Raw genomic sequence first — 17,066 nt, forward strand, 5'->3', positions numbered from 1 at the left:
TCATTAATGTACTCACTAGTAAAATGTGCTAGACTTGACCCCTGCCCCCACCAAACACTCTAGTTCAAAAAATGTGGAAAATGTGAAGCATTATAAGAAAAATACTGGGGCGCCTGCATGGCTCAGTGGGTTAAAGCCTCTGCCTTCGGCTTGGGTCATGATTCCAGGGTCCTGGGACCGAGCCCCGCCTTGGGATCTCTGCCCAGCAGGGACTTGCTTCCTCCTCTCTCTCTCTCTCTCTCTCTCTGCCTGCCTCTCTGCCTACTTGTGATCTGTATCTGTCAAATAAATAAATAAAATTAAAAAAAAATAAGAAAAATACTAAAACCATATCAGATATATGGAAGCCTTATTGCCTACCATATATAGTGCTGCTTTTTAAAAATTTGTTTGTGGGGCGCCTGGGTGGCTCAGTGGGTTAAGCCGCTGAGTCCTGGGATCGAGTCCCGCATCGGGCTCTCTGCTCAGCGGGGAGCCTGCTTCCCTCTCTCTCTCTCTGCCTGCCTCTCCATCTACTTGTGATTTCTCTCTGTCAAATAAATAAATAAAATCTTTAAAAAAAAGTTTGTTTCTTTATTTTTAATTTAGCTAAGTCTTGGCTAATGTGGAATCATTAGTTAATCATTTTACCTCTGATTCAGTATGGGGGGGTATCCCTAATATTTTTTAGTTATTTTGAAATGCAGAATGTTTACTCAAAGCACAATGCTGTAATACAGTGTTCTGAGATAGCCCAGTGCAGAACATGTTTCCAGATACACAGCCTTAAAGATAGATATGTTTGTCTATCTTTAGATGTGTTTATCTATCTATAGATAGAAATGTTTCTAAGATGAAAGATGTAATTCTAGATGTTTCTTCCTTTGTCACTTTTCTCTATCTTTATGTGAACACAAGGGTAGAAGTCTTAAATCAATCCCGTGACTTTGTCATTCAAATGTATCTGTTCCCACTTTTTTCCCTATTTGTGTTCTTAAAGTCGGAATTGAGGTATTACCAAGGAAAGGCACAAAGCCATAATAGCACGGTACTGTGTGTTTTGACTAAAAGGGAAAAAGGTTAATTAATTTTGGTGGAGCGCTGAATGTACCTTGTTAGGGAGGCTCCTTTTTCATTTTCTGATATATTTTCACCTAATAACATGGAACATGGGATGTTGTAATAATATAATTTAAGGTTTCACTGCAAACTATTTGAATTACAAAGATTATGAAGTTGTAAACTTGTTGTCAAATTAGTGTAAGACATTTTAAACTACTTTTTTTTTGCAAAGCTACTTATTATTTTTAAATAAAATAAAATAAAATTTTCAACAAGATACTAGCTGGTAGGATCCAACAGTACACTGAAAGGATTATTCACCACGACCAAGTGGGATTTCCTTCTGGGCTGGGCAACCAATCAACATGATACACCCCAATAATAAAAGAAAGGGCAAGAACCATATGATTCTCTCAATAGATTCAGAAGAAGCATTTGACAAAATGCAGTATCATTTCTTGATCAAAACCCTCCGCAATGTGGGGATAGAGGGAACATCCCTCAACGTCATAAAGGCCATATACAAAAGACCCACAGCAAACATTGTCCCCAACAGGGGAAAAACTGAGAGCTTTTCCCCTAAGGTCAGAAACACAACAGGGATGCCCACTCTCATCAGGGTTGTTCAGCATGGGACTGGAAGTCCTAGCTTCAGCAATCAGACAACAAAATAAATAAAATGTATCCAAACCGACAAACAAGTCAGACTTTGATTTTTCACAGACCACCTGATACTCTTTGTGGAAAACGGGAAAGACTCCACCCCAAAATTGCTAGAACTCATACAGCAGTTCAACAAAGTTGCAGGATACAGAATCAACACACAGAAGACTGTTGCAAAGCGACCTATTTTTAAACAACGTTTTGAAGTCCAGTTGACAGACAATGTTACATTAGTTTCAGACATAGAACACAGTGCTTCAACAAAACTATACATTGTGCTATGCTCACAACAACTGTAGCAAATATCCTTCACCACAGGGTGCCATGCCAATACCCACGGACTCTATTCCCCATGCTATACCTTATGCTATACCTTTCATCCATGCCACTTCCTCATTCCGGGCCGAAAGCCTGTACCTCCCACACCCCTTCACCCTTCTGGCTCTTCCTCCCACCCCCTTTCCCTTCTGGCAACTACCGGTTTGTTTCTGTATTTATGACTCTGTTTGTGCTGTTTTTGTTCGTTCATTTATTTTGTTGGCTTTTGTTTTTATTATTTTTAAGATTTTTAAAATTTATTTTGCAGAGAGAGACACAGCAAGAGAGGGAACACAAGCAGGGGGAGTGGGAGAAGGAGAAGCAGGTTTCCTGCCAAGCAGGGGGCCGTGGGATCACGACCTCAGCCAAAGGCAGCTGCTTAATGAATGAGCCACCCAGGCACTCCTGGCTTTTGTTTTTAGATTCCACATATAAGTGAAATCATATGGTATTTGTCTTTCTCTGCATGACTTGTTTCACTTAGCATAATATCCTCTAGGGCCATCCATGTTGTCACAAGTGGCAAGATCTCCTTTTTGTGGCTGAGTACTATTCCTTTATATATATTACATATATGTATTCATAAATTTTATATTATACATAATTGTATAATATAGTTATATATAATAAATACATATAATTTAATATAAATTAAATTACATGTGATATAGAACTTTAATATAAATTATATAATAATTATATAATATATAATTATATATACATACATATTATATGTGTAATATATGTATGTCACACCTTCTAGATCTATTCGTCTATCAGTGGACACTTAATATAGAGAACAAACTGATGGTTTCTTCAGATGGGAAGGGGGTAGGGGGATGGGTGATTTGGTGATAGAATTTAAGGAATGCATTTGTCGTGATGAACCCTGGATGACGTATGGAAGTGTTGGATTGTTATATTGTACACCAGAAACTAATGTAACACTGTATGTTAACTATACTGGAATTAATTATTTTTTTATTTTAAAAGATAGACACTTGGCTTGCTTCCTTATCTTGGTTATTGTAAATAATGCTGCAATAAATTACACACGGGAGCATATATCTTTTCAAATTAGTGTTTTTGCTTTCTTTAGGTAAATACCCAGTAGTGGAATTACTGGATCATGCGGTATTTCCGTTTTTTAAATATTTTTAAGGTTTATTTATTCATTTGAGAGAGAGAGAAAGAGTGCTAGCAGGGTGAGGAGGAGAGGGAGAGAGAGAGAAGCAGACTCCCCACTGTGCGGAGAGCCTGATGTGGGGCTCCATCTCATGACCCAAGATCATGACCTGAGCCAAAATCAAGAGTCATGCTCAATCGACTGAGCCACCCAGGCACCCCTCTATTTTTAATTTTTGAGGAACCTCCATACTGTTTTCCAGAGTGGCTGCACCAGGTAACATTCCCACCGACAGTACACAAGGGTTCCCTTTTCTCCACATCCTTGCCAACACTGGTTATTTCTTGTCATTTTGATTTTAGCCCTTCTAACCAGTGTAAATTGATATCTTGTTGTGGTTTTGATTTGCATTTCCCTGATGATGAGTAATGTTGAACATCTTTTCATGTGTCTGTTCACCATCTGGATATTTGTACCATCTTCATTGGAAAAGGACTTATTCAGGTCCCTAAACAACTTAAAATATATCTAGGATGAGGTAAAAGTCTTTATGCATCTATATTCGATGGCAGCTATTGTCAAAGAGGCACTGTGTATTAATAAAAACTATTACAGTAACTTCTCCATGTTTCTAGAAGCAATGGCATGTATTATTTTTGGTATCATGGTACACAAAAGTCTTTGGACTTGTCCTGAACCTCATTTCATCACGTGTTCATAGCCCGGTTCTCAGGTTCTCCTCATGTGATACCGTGTACATAAAATCTAGCTATTTAGCGTTAAGTTAAAATTGCTCTTCTTTTTTAAAGATTTTATTTATTTGACAGAGTGATCACAAGTAGGCAGAGAGGCAGGCAGAGAGAAAGGAGGAAGCGGGCTCCCCGCCTAGCAGAGAGCCGGATGCAGGGCTCGATCCTAGGACCCCGGGATCACGACCTGAGCTGAAAGCAGAGGCTTTAACCCACTGAGCCACCCAGGTGCCCCAAGTTAAAATTATTCTGATTTTCATGTAAATGTTTTATTTTTTTATCTAAGTGTTTCAAATTTTTTATTTTGTGTCCTTTTGGGGAGGACAAATGTTAATAATGTTCTATTTAGGAAGCCAATTTTTATGTCTTTGGATACCCATAATATACAGTATGATAAAGAAAGGTGCGGTTGTTTTGCAATGATGAGGATAGAACTAGAGGATGTTATGCCAAGCAAAATAAGTCAATCAGTGAAAGACAATTATCCTATGATCTCACTCATATGTGGGATTTAAGAAACAAAACAGAGGATCTTAGGGGAAGAGAGGGAAAAATAAAGCAAGACAAAATCAGAGAGGGAGACAAACCGTAAAAGACTCTTAAGCACAGGAAACAAACTGAGGGTTCCTGGAAGGGTGGCGGGTGGGAGGATGGGGTGGCTGGGTGAAGGGCATTAAGGAGGGCACGTGATGTGATGAGCACTGGGTGTTATATAACACTGATGAATCACTGACCTCTACCTCTGAAACCAATATTACATTATATGCTAATCAAATTTAAATAGAAATTTTTAAAAAGATGCCATTATAATGCCATCTGAAATTGTTAGGATCTATTAATGTATCAATAAAAATCAAAGTAGGGGCACCTGGGTGGCTCAGTCGTTAAGCATCTGCCTTTGGCTCAGGTCATGATTCCAGGGTCCTGGGATCAAGCCCCACACCAGGCTCCCTGCTCAGCGGGAAGCCTGCTTTCCCTCTCCCACTCCCCCTGCTCTTGCTGTCTCTCCCTCACTGTAAAATAAGTAAATAAAATCTTCTTTAAAAAAAAATAAAAATATGGGACGCCTGGGTGGCTCAGTTGGTTGGACGACTGCCTTCGGCTCAGGTCATGATCCCGGAGTTCCGGGATCGAGTCCCGAATCAGGCTCCCAGCTCCATGGGGAGTCTGCTTCGCTCTCTGGCCTTCTCCTCGCTCATGCTCTCTCTCACTGTCTCTCTCTCTCTCAAATAAATAAATAAAATCTTTAAAAAAAATTTTTTTAAATAAAAATAAATAAGTAAATAAAAATGGAAGTATTTGCCAAGAAATTACGTTTATAAACAGAAAGAAAGGGGTATTGCCGTATTTTCTGCTTTTGTATAGAGAGCGAGCCATTTGCTGTAGGTAGCACTACAAAATGTGAAAGTTTAGCTTTCTGGGATACTGGAACAGTCTAGTTAAAAATGGAAGACAGGGCGCCTGGGTGGCTCAGTTGGTTGGGCGACTGCCTTTGGCTCAGGTCATGATCCCAGAGTCTCAGGATCAAGTCCTACATTGGGCTCTCAGCTGCATGGGGAGTCTGCTTCTCCCTCCAACCTCCTCCCTTCTCATGCTCCCTCTCACTCTCTCTCTCGAATAAATAGATAAAATCTTTTTTAAAAATGGAGGAGAAAAAAGGGAAAATTTCAACCTCTGGTTTGTTCTAAGTACATTTGGAGTATATTTTTGGATTCTATTGAATGGTAACTTAAAGGACATATGTAAAAACCCGCACTTGACTTTTAAATATGTGCTTCTAAAAATCTGAGATCAAGACAAAAAGAAAAAAGAAAAGAAAACAAAACAAAAAAAATGTGTCCCTTCACCATAATATAATAAAGTCAAATACCATAAAATCAAACTGGTTTTTGTCCAATGTTTCTTCAGAAAACCATGATGAAAGGCCAAGCTATTATCAGGCTTATTAGAAAACTACTGTGCATTTTTATAAATAATAAAAAAGCTACAGAAAGAATTTAGAAAATTTCTCTCTGTGTGTCTGTCTCTCAGTCTAAGAAAAACTATTCTCCTTTTATTTAGTGCAATAATCTGAACATTTAGAGGGTCAAATTTGTCACAAGAAATGATTATAGAACTAAAAATATTTTTTAAGGAAACCGGTGACTATCTTGCTCTTAAATAAAGTCCCGTGCCAAAGACTAAATCATTGGCATGTATGAAGTAAACTATCAAGTATGCATTGTAATTTCTGAGTTAGTATTTTTTTTTCTGAATCAGTATTATTGAACAGAATAAATTACTAAAATCTTAAACACACACAATATGCACAATATCTACTTTTACAGGTCTAAATATTTTCTTTAAAATACTTTCAGAGGGGCACCTGGGTGGCTCAGTGGGTTAAAGCCTCTGTCTTCGGCTCAGGTCATGATCCCAGGGTCCTGGGATCAAGCCCCGAATCAGGCTCTCTGCTCAGCAGGGAGCTTGCTTCCCTTCCTCTCTCTGCCTGTCTCTCTGCCTGCTTGTGATCTCTGTCTGTCAAATAAATAAATAAAATCTTTAAAAAAATACTTTCAGAAGGGTAGCTGGGTGGCTCAGTTGGTTGGGCTTCCAACTCTTGGTTTTGCCTCAGGTCATAACCTCAGGGTCCTAAGATCTACCCCCACATGGGGCTCTGTGCTCAGTGGGGAGTCTGTCTGCTTAAGACTTTCTCTCCCTCTGCCCCTCCCCCACCTCTAAAATAAATAAATCTACAGGAAAATACTTTCAGAAATGGCGATTTTAATTACTGTACATTTCACATTATTTATAAGAGATTGCTTTATGAGTGATTCAAAACTATATTTTATATACATTTAAATTTTAATGACTTTTAATCAGATATGAAGTCTTAATTGGAAAATGAAATCATACTATCAGCAATACACAGTTTTGCTGAAAAGTCTAAGAAGGAAAAAAATCTCCAGTTTCTTTTTTTTTTTAAGATTTTATTTATTTATTTGACAGAGAGATAGAGCACAAGCAGGCGGAGCAGCAGGCAGAGGGAGAGGGAGAAGCAGGTTCTCCACTGAGCAGGGACCCTGATGTGGGACTTGCAGAAGGCAGCCCCTTAACCACCTGAGCCAGCAGGCATCCCTCCAGTTTCATAAATAACATTAGATTTCTAAAATAAAGTGTTGGTACACCAGTAATCACAGATTTAATTTAATATTTTTTCAATCCTGTAAAATTTTTTTAATATGCATCTTTTTTTTTTAGGCTTTAAATGACCTCCACACCCAGTGTGGGATTTGAACCCACAACCCTGAGATCAAGAGTCGCAGCCTCCATCGACTGAGCCAGCCAGGCAACCCTATAAACATCCCTTTTATTAATCAGTCATGACATGCCAAAATGTGTAGTTGCTAAAGTGTTACAAATTCTACATGTAGCGGTGATGAAACGTTCTTACAGAATTTTGTAATAAATACACTTATTGGGTTAAAGAGATTTTAGAATCATGATGGAGTGTCATGAAAGTAATATTTTCATTCCAGACTGCTATAGTTTACACTTTTTATGTATGTCTCAAGTCAGATATGTATCATTTTTACATAGAACCCCACAGAATGAATTATCCCAAATCTGTTGATTGTAATTTGTGGTTTGGTTTATAAACAAATAAAAGTAATTTCTTGTACGTTTCTGGAAGTAAATGGTGTAAGAATTTATGTATCTGCTTCTAGATACAGTATATTAATAAAAATTTCATTCAAAACACACATTTATGTTTTCATAATTTTTTCTTATTTTTAAAAGATTTTAATTATGTATTTGTCAGAGAGAAAGAGAGCGAGCACAAGCAGGGGGAGTGGCAGGCAGAGGGAGAAGCAGGCTTCCCACCAAACAGGGAGCCTGCTGTGGGACTCGATTCCAGGACCCTGGGATCATGACCTGAGCCAACAGTAGATACTCAACCCACTGAGCCACCCAGGCGCCCCTTTTTTCACAATTTCTATGAGTCAGGAATAGGGAATAGTCTCAAGTTGACTGAGTCCTCTGCTCAGGGCCTCAGAGGCTGAAACGAAGATGTCAGCTAGGCTTCAAACTCATTGAGGTGTAGGGTTCTCTTCCAAACTCGTGGTTGTGGCATGATTTAGTTTCTTACAGTCACAGGACTGAGGTTCCCATGTCCTTGATGGCAGTCAGCTGAAGGGCACTCGCAGCTCTCAGAGACATCCCACATTTCTTGCCATGTGGCTCCCTCCATCCTCAAAGTCAGCAGTGCTAGTCTCCCTTGTATCAAATTCCTCTCACGCTTTGAATCTCAAAGGGCCCAGTCCCTCTCACTTCTTAAAAAAATTTGATTTAAAAAAATACTTAATCTAAAAATTAACATCTTAACCATTTTCTTTTCTTTTTTTAAAGATTTTATTTATTTATTTGATAGAGATCACAAGTAGGCAGAGAGGCAGGCAGAGAGAAAGAGAGAGAGGAAGGGAAGCAGGCTCCCTGCTGGGCAGAGAGCCGGATGCGGGGCTCGATCCCAGAACCCTGGGATCATGACCTGAACCAAAGGCAGAGGCTTTAACCCACTGAGCCACCCAGGTACCCCAACCATTTTCTTTTTATAGATTTTATTTACTTATTTGACAGAGAAAGAGAGAGCACAAGCAGGGGGAGCAGCAGGCAGGGGGAGAGGGAGAAGCAGGGAGCCCAACATGGGGCTCGATCCCAGGACCCTGTGATCATGATGTGAGCTGAAGGCAGATGCTTAACCGACAGAGCCACCCAGGCACCCCATCTTAAAACCAATTTAAGTGTGTAGTTCAGTCGTGTTAAATATATTCACATTGTTGTGCAGCAGATCTCTAGAATTTTTTCATTTTGAAACACTGAAACACTATATTCACTGAACAACAGCTCCCTATCTCCCCCCTCCCCCAGTCCCTGCTAACCACCATTCTACTTTCTGTTTCTATGAATTTGCTGCTTTAGATACCTCGTACCAGTGGAATTATATACCATATGTGTCCTCCTATGACTGAAGAGCCCAATTTTTTTTAAGATTTATTTTTAAGCAATCTCTGTACCCAACATGTGGCTCAAACTCACAACCTGAGATCAGAAGTCGCAAGCTCTAGCGACTGAGCCAGCTAGGTGCCCCAGCCCAGTCCCTTTTAAAAGCTTGCCTGATTAGGTCAGCTTACTTAGGATAATTCCCATTTCTTGAAGTTAGCCGATTTGGGGTCTTAATTACATCTGTACAATTCCTTCACAGTAGCATCTTGATTTTTTTTTAAGATTTGGTTTATGTATTTGACAGAGATAAAGAGAGCAGCAGGCAGAGGCAGAGGGAAAAGCAGGCTCCCCGCGGAACTCGATCCCAGGACTCTAGGATCATGACCCGAGCTGAAGGCAGACACTTAACCAACTGAGCCACCCAGACACACCCCCCTCCCTGCCTCAAGATTGGTTTTTGATGAAATAACAGGGAGGAGGTGTACATTCCCCAGAGGGCCAGGATTGGGGGCCATGAAAGAATTCCGCCTACCACACATGGCAGAGTGACCCAGAAGAAGAAGTGAGGGCTGCCTGGTGCGTGTCAAACACCCTGGTTCAATTTTCCTGTACAGCATTCACCCCTTCCACTTGCCGCATGTGTGCAGTAGGGTCATAGAGCAATGAGAAAGAGTGAAACAGCCCAATCCCATAATGTTCAAGATACCACGTTCTTGTCTCGGATTACTTGAAGGATTTGGCGGAGGGAAGCAAAAGCAAGTAAGGAAAAAGCAGTCAGCTGAGACCAAAAGCCTTTGATAATTATATCCCTTGCCCTCTAAGGCGAGCAGAATCAGCCCCATTCTCAAAGGTCCTGACAGCTGCCCCGGGATGGGGAGCTGGGCCATGAAAGCCGAAACGGAGAGGATGAAGCTACCAGGCTTCATACTGCACACTGAAAGGAACACGTATTGTATCAAAATAGCTCTGGAATTCCTCTCCCCCGCCCACTGCCACTCCCCCTGGGTCCTGGCTTAGGCAACTACAGCAGCCCACTCACTGGTCTCTAGCCCTACCTGACCTTAAGGTTCCACGCTTCACCTGAGACAATTTAAAATACCAATCAGAGGGGCGCCCAGTGGCTCAGTCTGTGAAGCCTCTGACTCTTGATGTCTTGCTCTTGTCACCATCTCAGGTTTGTGGGATGGAGGCCTGTGCTCAGGGGGGAGTCTGCTTAAGACCTCTCTCCCCTGCCCTCTGCCCCTCCCCATCACTCGCAGTCTTGCTCCGCTCTCACTCAAAAAAAAAAAAAAAAAAAGCTTTAAAAATAAATAAAATAAAATAAATGCAAATCAGAATTGAGTCAATACTCTGCTGCAAAGTCCTCTGGGGCTCCTCCCGAGTCAGCTCCTCCCGCTGCTCCAGCCGCATCTCCTGCCATTTCCCTGTGCTCACACTCATGCTGGTTCTGGCTGCCTGAAGACATCAGGCTGTTCCACACTTCCAACCATGCCTTTTCCCAATCTCCTTCTATCAGGAATGGCCATCCCCTCCATCCCAGTCTACCTAGACAATCCTTTTTTTTTTTTTTAGATTTTATTTTATTTTATTTTTTATCTGAGAGAGAGAGAGAGAGCACAAGCAGCAGGAGCAGCAGATGGAGGGAAAAGCAGGGAGGCTCAGCAGGGAGCCCCCACCTCGGGGCTCGATCCCTGGGATCACAACCTGAGCCAAAGGCAGACATTTAACCCACTGAGCCACCCAGCACCCCCTTCTCAACCTTTCTTAACCCCATGCTTGATCACCTGAACTACATATACTCTAACCACCACTCTCAATCCCCTTCGCATTCCCATCGGCTGAACCAGCCCTACAAACCTCTCACCTTGGGTCAGTACTGAAAACCACCCTCTCCCCTTCTTTTGAAAGGGCCTGTAGACAAAAGGACGAGGCTAATACAAAGCGAATGTCAAGCAAAGCTTTATTTCGCACCAAGCATATAGAATCAAACTGACCGGCCAGGTCCGTCTCTTGCAAAGAGGCGACCCCTCCCAGACTCACAGACTACATTTTATAGAGTAAAGGCCATGTGGTTGAGCCTGGCCACACACAGGTGGCCAATGGAATTACAGTCTACCCCATGATGGTCATCTAATTCAGCCTATGGCCTTGGCTAGAATTTGTCTGGAGCCCAAAAGGCGGGGCTCACACTCCTTGGCGGGTAATACGTGCGCTTTCCCTTGATTGGGCGTTTGCACCTGGCCTGGCTCATCCTTGGCGGGTAGGGAGGTAATACGTGCCCTTTCACTGATTGGACGTTTCCATCTGGCCGGACACGTCCTTGTACGTGGGCTCCGTTATCAGGGGCTGGTCAGTCATATTTCACCAGTTCTGTTTCTAAGCACTTTTCTCTTGGGGGGAAGGGGCAGGTTCAATCTAAGTTTACTGCATAAACCACAAAATGGCTCGCTCTGGCTAAGTAGGCCCTTACACTCTAACCATGTGTTTTCACCCTGCTGCAGAAAATCCACAAAACCATGCAAACTGGGCCACTGTAAATCCCTGGTCTTCCGCCTCAGCTGAATCTCTCTACAAACAACACTGCATTCACACCCATCCTGATCTCCACCGCACTTTCTATTCCAGGCCCACCCATCCCCCCTGTGCCCTAAGTGCCATATTTTTTCAATCTCCTTCAGAATCCTCCTCCAACAAGTATCCCTTCTTTTTCTGATTTCAATCAGTGGTGCCTCGTCCTCAGCCTTAAACATGTGTTTAAACTCTCATTAAGAGCAAAACAAAACAGGGGCACCTGGGTAATTAAATTTAAATTTAAAAAGTAAAATGTATTTGTTTATTTTTAAAGATTTTATTCATTTCAGAGAGAGAATGAGAGAGAAAGAAAGAACACGAAGGGGGGGAGGGTCAGAGGGAGAAGCAGACTCTCCACGCTGAGCAGGGAGCCCGACACAGGACTGGATCCTGAGACTCCAAGATCATGACCTGAGCTAAAGGCAGAGTCGCTCAACCAACTGAGCCACTCAGGTGCCCTAAAAAAATAAAATTTAATCAGAGAGGGAGACAAACCATGAGAGACTCTGGACTCAGGGAAAGAAACTGAGGGTTATAGAAGGGGGCTTGGGAGATGGGGGAACCGGGTGATGGGTATTAAGGAGGGCACAGGATGTGATGAGCACTGGATATTATATGCAACTAATGAATGGTTGAACACTACAACAACAACTTGTACTATATGTTGGCTAAGTGAACATAATGAAAAAAATAAAAATTTAAAAAAACAATATATATATATACACACACACACATACACATGCCTGGGTGGCTCAGTCTGAGCCTTTGCCTCAGGTCATGATCCAGGGGTCCTGGGATCAAGCCCCTCATTGGGCTCCCTGCTCAGCAGGAAGCCTGCTTCTCTCACAATCCCCCTGCTTGTGCTCCTTCTCTCGCTGTGTTTCTCTCCATCAAATAAATAAACAAAATCTTTAAAAATTATATATATATATATATATATGAAACAGACATCCTGCTCCCTTCTGAGAGAGAAAACTTTTGCTTCTAGGAGGTTGGAAGTAAAGGATCCTGGTTCTGACAGAAACTGTTCTGTAAAGTTAACGTCTTTCCAAAGGCCAGCTAAGCCCTGTTATCTCCAGTTTTTACAGCCTAGAGCTGTCTCTGAGTTCTAGGCTTCATCCCTTTTGAAGTGTTAATACTTAGGGAAATAATGCTCATCTTCCTGACACCTTGGGAGCTTCTCCAGGGGACTTAATCCTGGCTGTGACCCTTTGACTCTCTTAGGGAGATAAGAGAAGTTTTATTATCCACTCGGATCAGAGCAGTTAGCTAGACAAATGGCTAAAGATAGCCTCATGGTACGTGAAAAGTGAAATGTATCTAGGGGAAACGAGAGCAAATATTTTCGATCTGTATTATTATTATTTTTTAAAGATTTTATTTATTTATTTGACAGAGAGAGAGGCAGTGAGAGAGGGAACACAAGTAGAGGGAGTGGGAGAGGGAGAAGCAGGCTCCCCGCCGAGCAGGGAGCCCTATGTGGGGCTCGATCCCAGGATCGTCATATGACCTGAGCCAAAGGCAGATGCTTAAAGAATGAGCCACCCAGGCGCCCCTGATCTGTATTATTGTATACATCCTGGGGGCTAGGGTTTTTTACAGGGTCACTGAGAAACCTGGGGAAGTTTTATTTCCCACACCAGGACTCTCTCTTACATCTTCTCATGTCACTCTGCAGGCTCTCTGGACCATCCCACTCAGTCCTGTTTTAGCGGCTACCTGTGTGTTAAGAACCTCAAATATCAGGGCGCCTGGGTGTCTCAGTGGGTTAAGCCTCCACCTTCAGCTTGGGTCATGATCCCAGGGTCCTGGGATGGAGCCCCGCATCGGGCTCTCTGCTCAGCAGGGAGCCTGCTTCCTCCTCTCTGTCTGCCTCTCTGCCTACTTGTGATCTTTCTGCCAAATAAACATTAAAAAAAAAAACCTCAATATCTCACCCCCCACTAGACATCTGTATGTGCGTGTTCCACAGACACCTCACAGTCCCTATGTTCACAATGGAAAACTCGTCATCCTTTTTTTAAAAAAAGATTTTATTTATTTACTTATTTGACAGGGAGAGAGAGAGAGAGGGAACACGAGCAGGCGGAGTGGGAGAGGGAGAAGCAGGCTTCCCGCTGAGCAGGGAGCCTGACAATGCGGGGCTCTATCCCAGGACCCCGGGATCATGACCTGAGCCAAGGCAGATGCTTAACTGACTGAGCCACTCAGGCGCCTCACCACCCCAAAACTCTTGTACGCCTTATGCTACTTGACTGCAGCACCATCTGGGTCACACTTGTGGCTGTCCTCATTACTTGAATAGCCTTTCTATCTATAGAAGAATTTCTGCCTTATGAGCTCTGCCTACCTCATGTAAGAGTCAGAACTCTTCACCAGCCTCCCTTGTGGACAGGACACCATCCGGGAACTTAGGCTCCTCCAATCAGAAACACCTGCTGAGACTCAGCTTTGGAACTGAGCAGCGGGCTGAAATCAAGTCAGATGCAGGCACCTGGGTGCCCCAGTCGGTCAAGCATCTGCCTTCAGCTCAGGTCATGATCCGGGGGTCTTGGGATCGAGTCCTGCATCAGGCTCCTTGCTCAGTAGGGAGCCTACTTCTCCCTCTGCCTGCAGCTCCCCTGCTTGTACTCTCTGTGACAGATCAATAAAATAAAATCTTAAAAAAAAAAGTCAGACGCTTAACTGACTGGGCCACCCAGGCACCCCATAACAATTTTGAAAACATGTTGACATTTAATAAGTCTAAACATGGTTATACCATATGACTCAGCAGTTCTACCCCTAGAATATACACTAGAAAAAATATTGCATAAATATACCCTTTCTCTTTTTTAAAGATTTTATTTGAGAGAGAAGGAGAGAATACAAGTGGGTGGGTGGGGCAGAGGGAGAGGGAGAGGAAGAGGCAGGCTCCCCACTGAGCAAGGAGACCAACATGGGACTCGACACCAGGACCCCGGGACCATGACCTGAGCTAAAGGCAGACGGTTGACTGATTGAGCCACCCAGGAGCCCCTTATTTTAAAATTTTAAAGATTTATTTATTTATTTTAGAGAGAGAGGGAGCATGTGAGCAGGGGGAGGGGCAGAGGGAGACGGAGGAGGGGGTCGGGGGAGAGAGAAGCCGACTCCCCACTGAGTGCAGAGCCTGATGCAGGGCTTGATCTCACAACCCTGAGATTGTGAGCTAGGCTGAAATCAAGGGTCTGATGCTCAACCTCCTGAGCCACCCAGACATCCCCCTCCATTTATTTCAGTAGACTTAATTCTTTTCATGCAGTTTTACATTTAAAGAATAATTGGGCAGATACTACGTAAAGTTTGATGTACCCAACTTACTCTCTCCACCTTTACCTATTCCCACTCACAGGTGCATGGTTTTCCCAATTAGGAGCATCTTGCAACAGCATGGTACGTTTGTTACAATTCATGAGCCAAAAATTGATAGTTATAGTCTAATAAGTTATAGTTTACATTAGGGCTCCCCCTTTGTGTTACACCTTCTATTGGCCTTGACAAACATATAATGGCATTTTCCCATTACACTATCATAAAGTATGTGTCACTGCCCTAAAAACCCCCTGTGCTCTACCTACTCAACCCCTCTTCCTTCCTCTCACTGAACCTCTGGAAACCACTGACCTTTTTATTACCTCCATAGATAAACTCAATTTTTTTGAAAAGTTTTCTATTTGCAAAAAAACTAAGAAGACAGTACAGAGTTCCCGTACACCCAACATCCAGCTTCCCTTACTATTTTTTTTAAGATTTTATTTATTTGACAGACAGAGATCACAAGTAGGAGAGATGCAGGCAGAGAGAGAGAGGAGGAAGCAGGCTCCCCGCAGAGCAGAGAGCCCGATGCAGGGCTCAATCCCAGGACCCCGGGATCATGACCTGAGCTAAAAGCAGAGGCTTTAACCCACTGAGCCACCGAGGCACCCCCAGCTTCCCCTACTATTAACATCTCACATGACTATAGTACATTTGTTATAGTTAATGAACCAATATTGATACATCTTTATTAGCCAAAGTCCACACTTTATTCAGACCTCCTTAGTTTTTACCTTGTTTGGTTCCAGAATCTCATCCAGAACACCACATTACACTTACTCCTCATGTCTTCTTGGCTGTAATGGTTTTTCTCCAACTTTCTTTGTTTTGATGACTTTAACAATTCTTTTTTTAAAAATATTTTATTTATTTATTGAGAGAGAGAGAGAGACAGGATGAGGAGGATGAGGGCCAGAGGGAGAAGCAGACTCCCTGCTGAGCAGGAAGCCTGATGCAGGGCTCGATGCCAGGACCCTAAAATCATGGCCTGAGCCGAAGGCAGAGGCTTAACTGAATGAGCCACCCAGGGACACCTTGACCTTAAGAATTCCAAGGAGTGCTGGTCAGGTGTTTTGTAGAATGCCCCTTAATTAGGATTCTTCTGGTGTTTTTCTCCTGATGAGACTGAGATTATGAGTTTTCAGAAGGAAGACCACAGATGTAAAGAGCTATTGTCATTATATCATAGTTACAATACATAATATGATGGGGCACCTGGGTGGTTCAGTCGATGAAGTGTCTCCCTTCGGCTTGGGGGACTGCCCCTCATTGGGCTCCATGCTCAGCAGGGAGCCTGCTTCTCCCTCTTCCTCTGCTGCTCTGCCTACTTATGTGTTCTCTCTGTCAAATAAATAAATAAGGGGTGCCTGGGTAGCTCAGTGGGTTAAGCCTCTGCCTTCAGCTCGGGTCATGATCTCAGGGTCCTGGGATCGAGCCCCAAATCGGGCTCTGCTCAGCAGGGAGACTGCTTCCCCTTCTCTCTCTCTGCCTGCTGCTTCCCCCTGCTTGTGATCTGTCAAAAAAAATCTTAAAAAAAAAATAAAACCTTAAAACAATACATACTATGAACATGAGTTTTCACTACTGATGCTGACCACCTACCCGAGGTAGTGTCTGTCAAATTTCTCCCATATAAAATTGCTCCTTCCCCTCTTTCTTTTTTTTTAAAATATTTTATTTACTTATTTGACAGAGAGAGAGATCACAAGTAAGCAAAGAGGCAGGCAGAGAGAGAGGAGAAGCAGGCTCTCCACTGAGCAGAGACCCCAATGTGGGGCTTGATCCCAGGACCGTGAGACCATGACCTGAGCTGAAGGCAGAGGCTCAACCCTCTGAGCCACCCAGGTGCCCCCCTTCTCCTCTTTCCACACTGTACTCATTGGAAGGAAGTCCCTCTACACACCCAAGCACGACAGAGAGAAGTCAAGCTCCATCTCTTTGAGGGCAGAGTAACTACAGAGATTATTTGGAATTCTCCCATCCAAGTACTAACTAATGATCTTCCGAGATCAGCAGGGTCGGGCCTGGTTAGTACTTGGATGGGAGAATTCCAAATAATCTCTGTAGTTACTCTGCCCTCAAAGAGATGGAGCTTGACTTCTCTCTGTCGTGCTTGGGTGTGTAGAGGGACTTCCTTCCAATGAGTACAGTGTGGAAAGAGGAGAAGGGGGGCACCTGGGTGGCTCAGAGATCTGCATGGGACATTTGTCTTTTCTCTTCTTTCTTTATTCAATCACTTATTTATATCAGTATGGGCTCATGGATCTTTATTTTATACT

Source organism: Neovison vison, chromosome X (assembly GCF_020171115.1).
Source record: "Neovison vison isolate M4711 chromosome X, ASM_NN_V1, whole genome shotgun sequence".
Taxonomy (NCBI): domain Eukaryota; kingdom Metazoa; phylum Chordata; class Mammalia; order Carnivora; family Mustelidae; genus Neogale; species Neogale vison.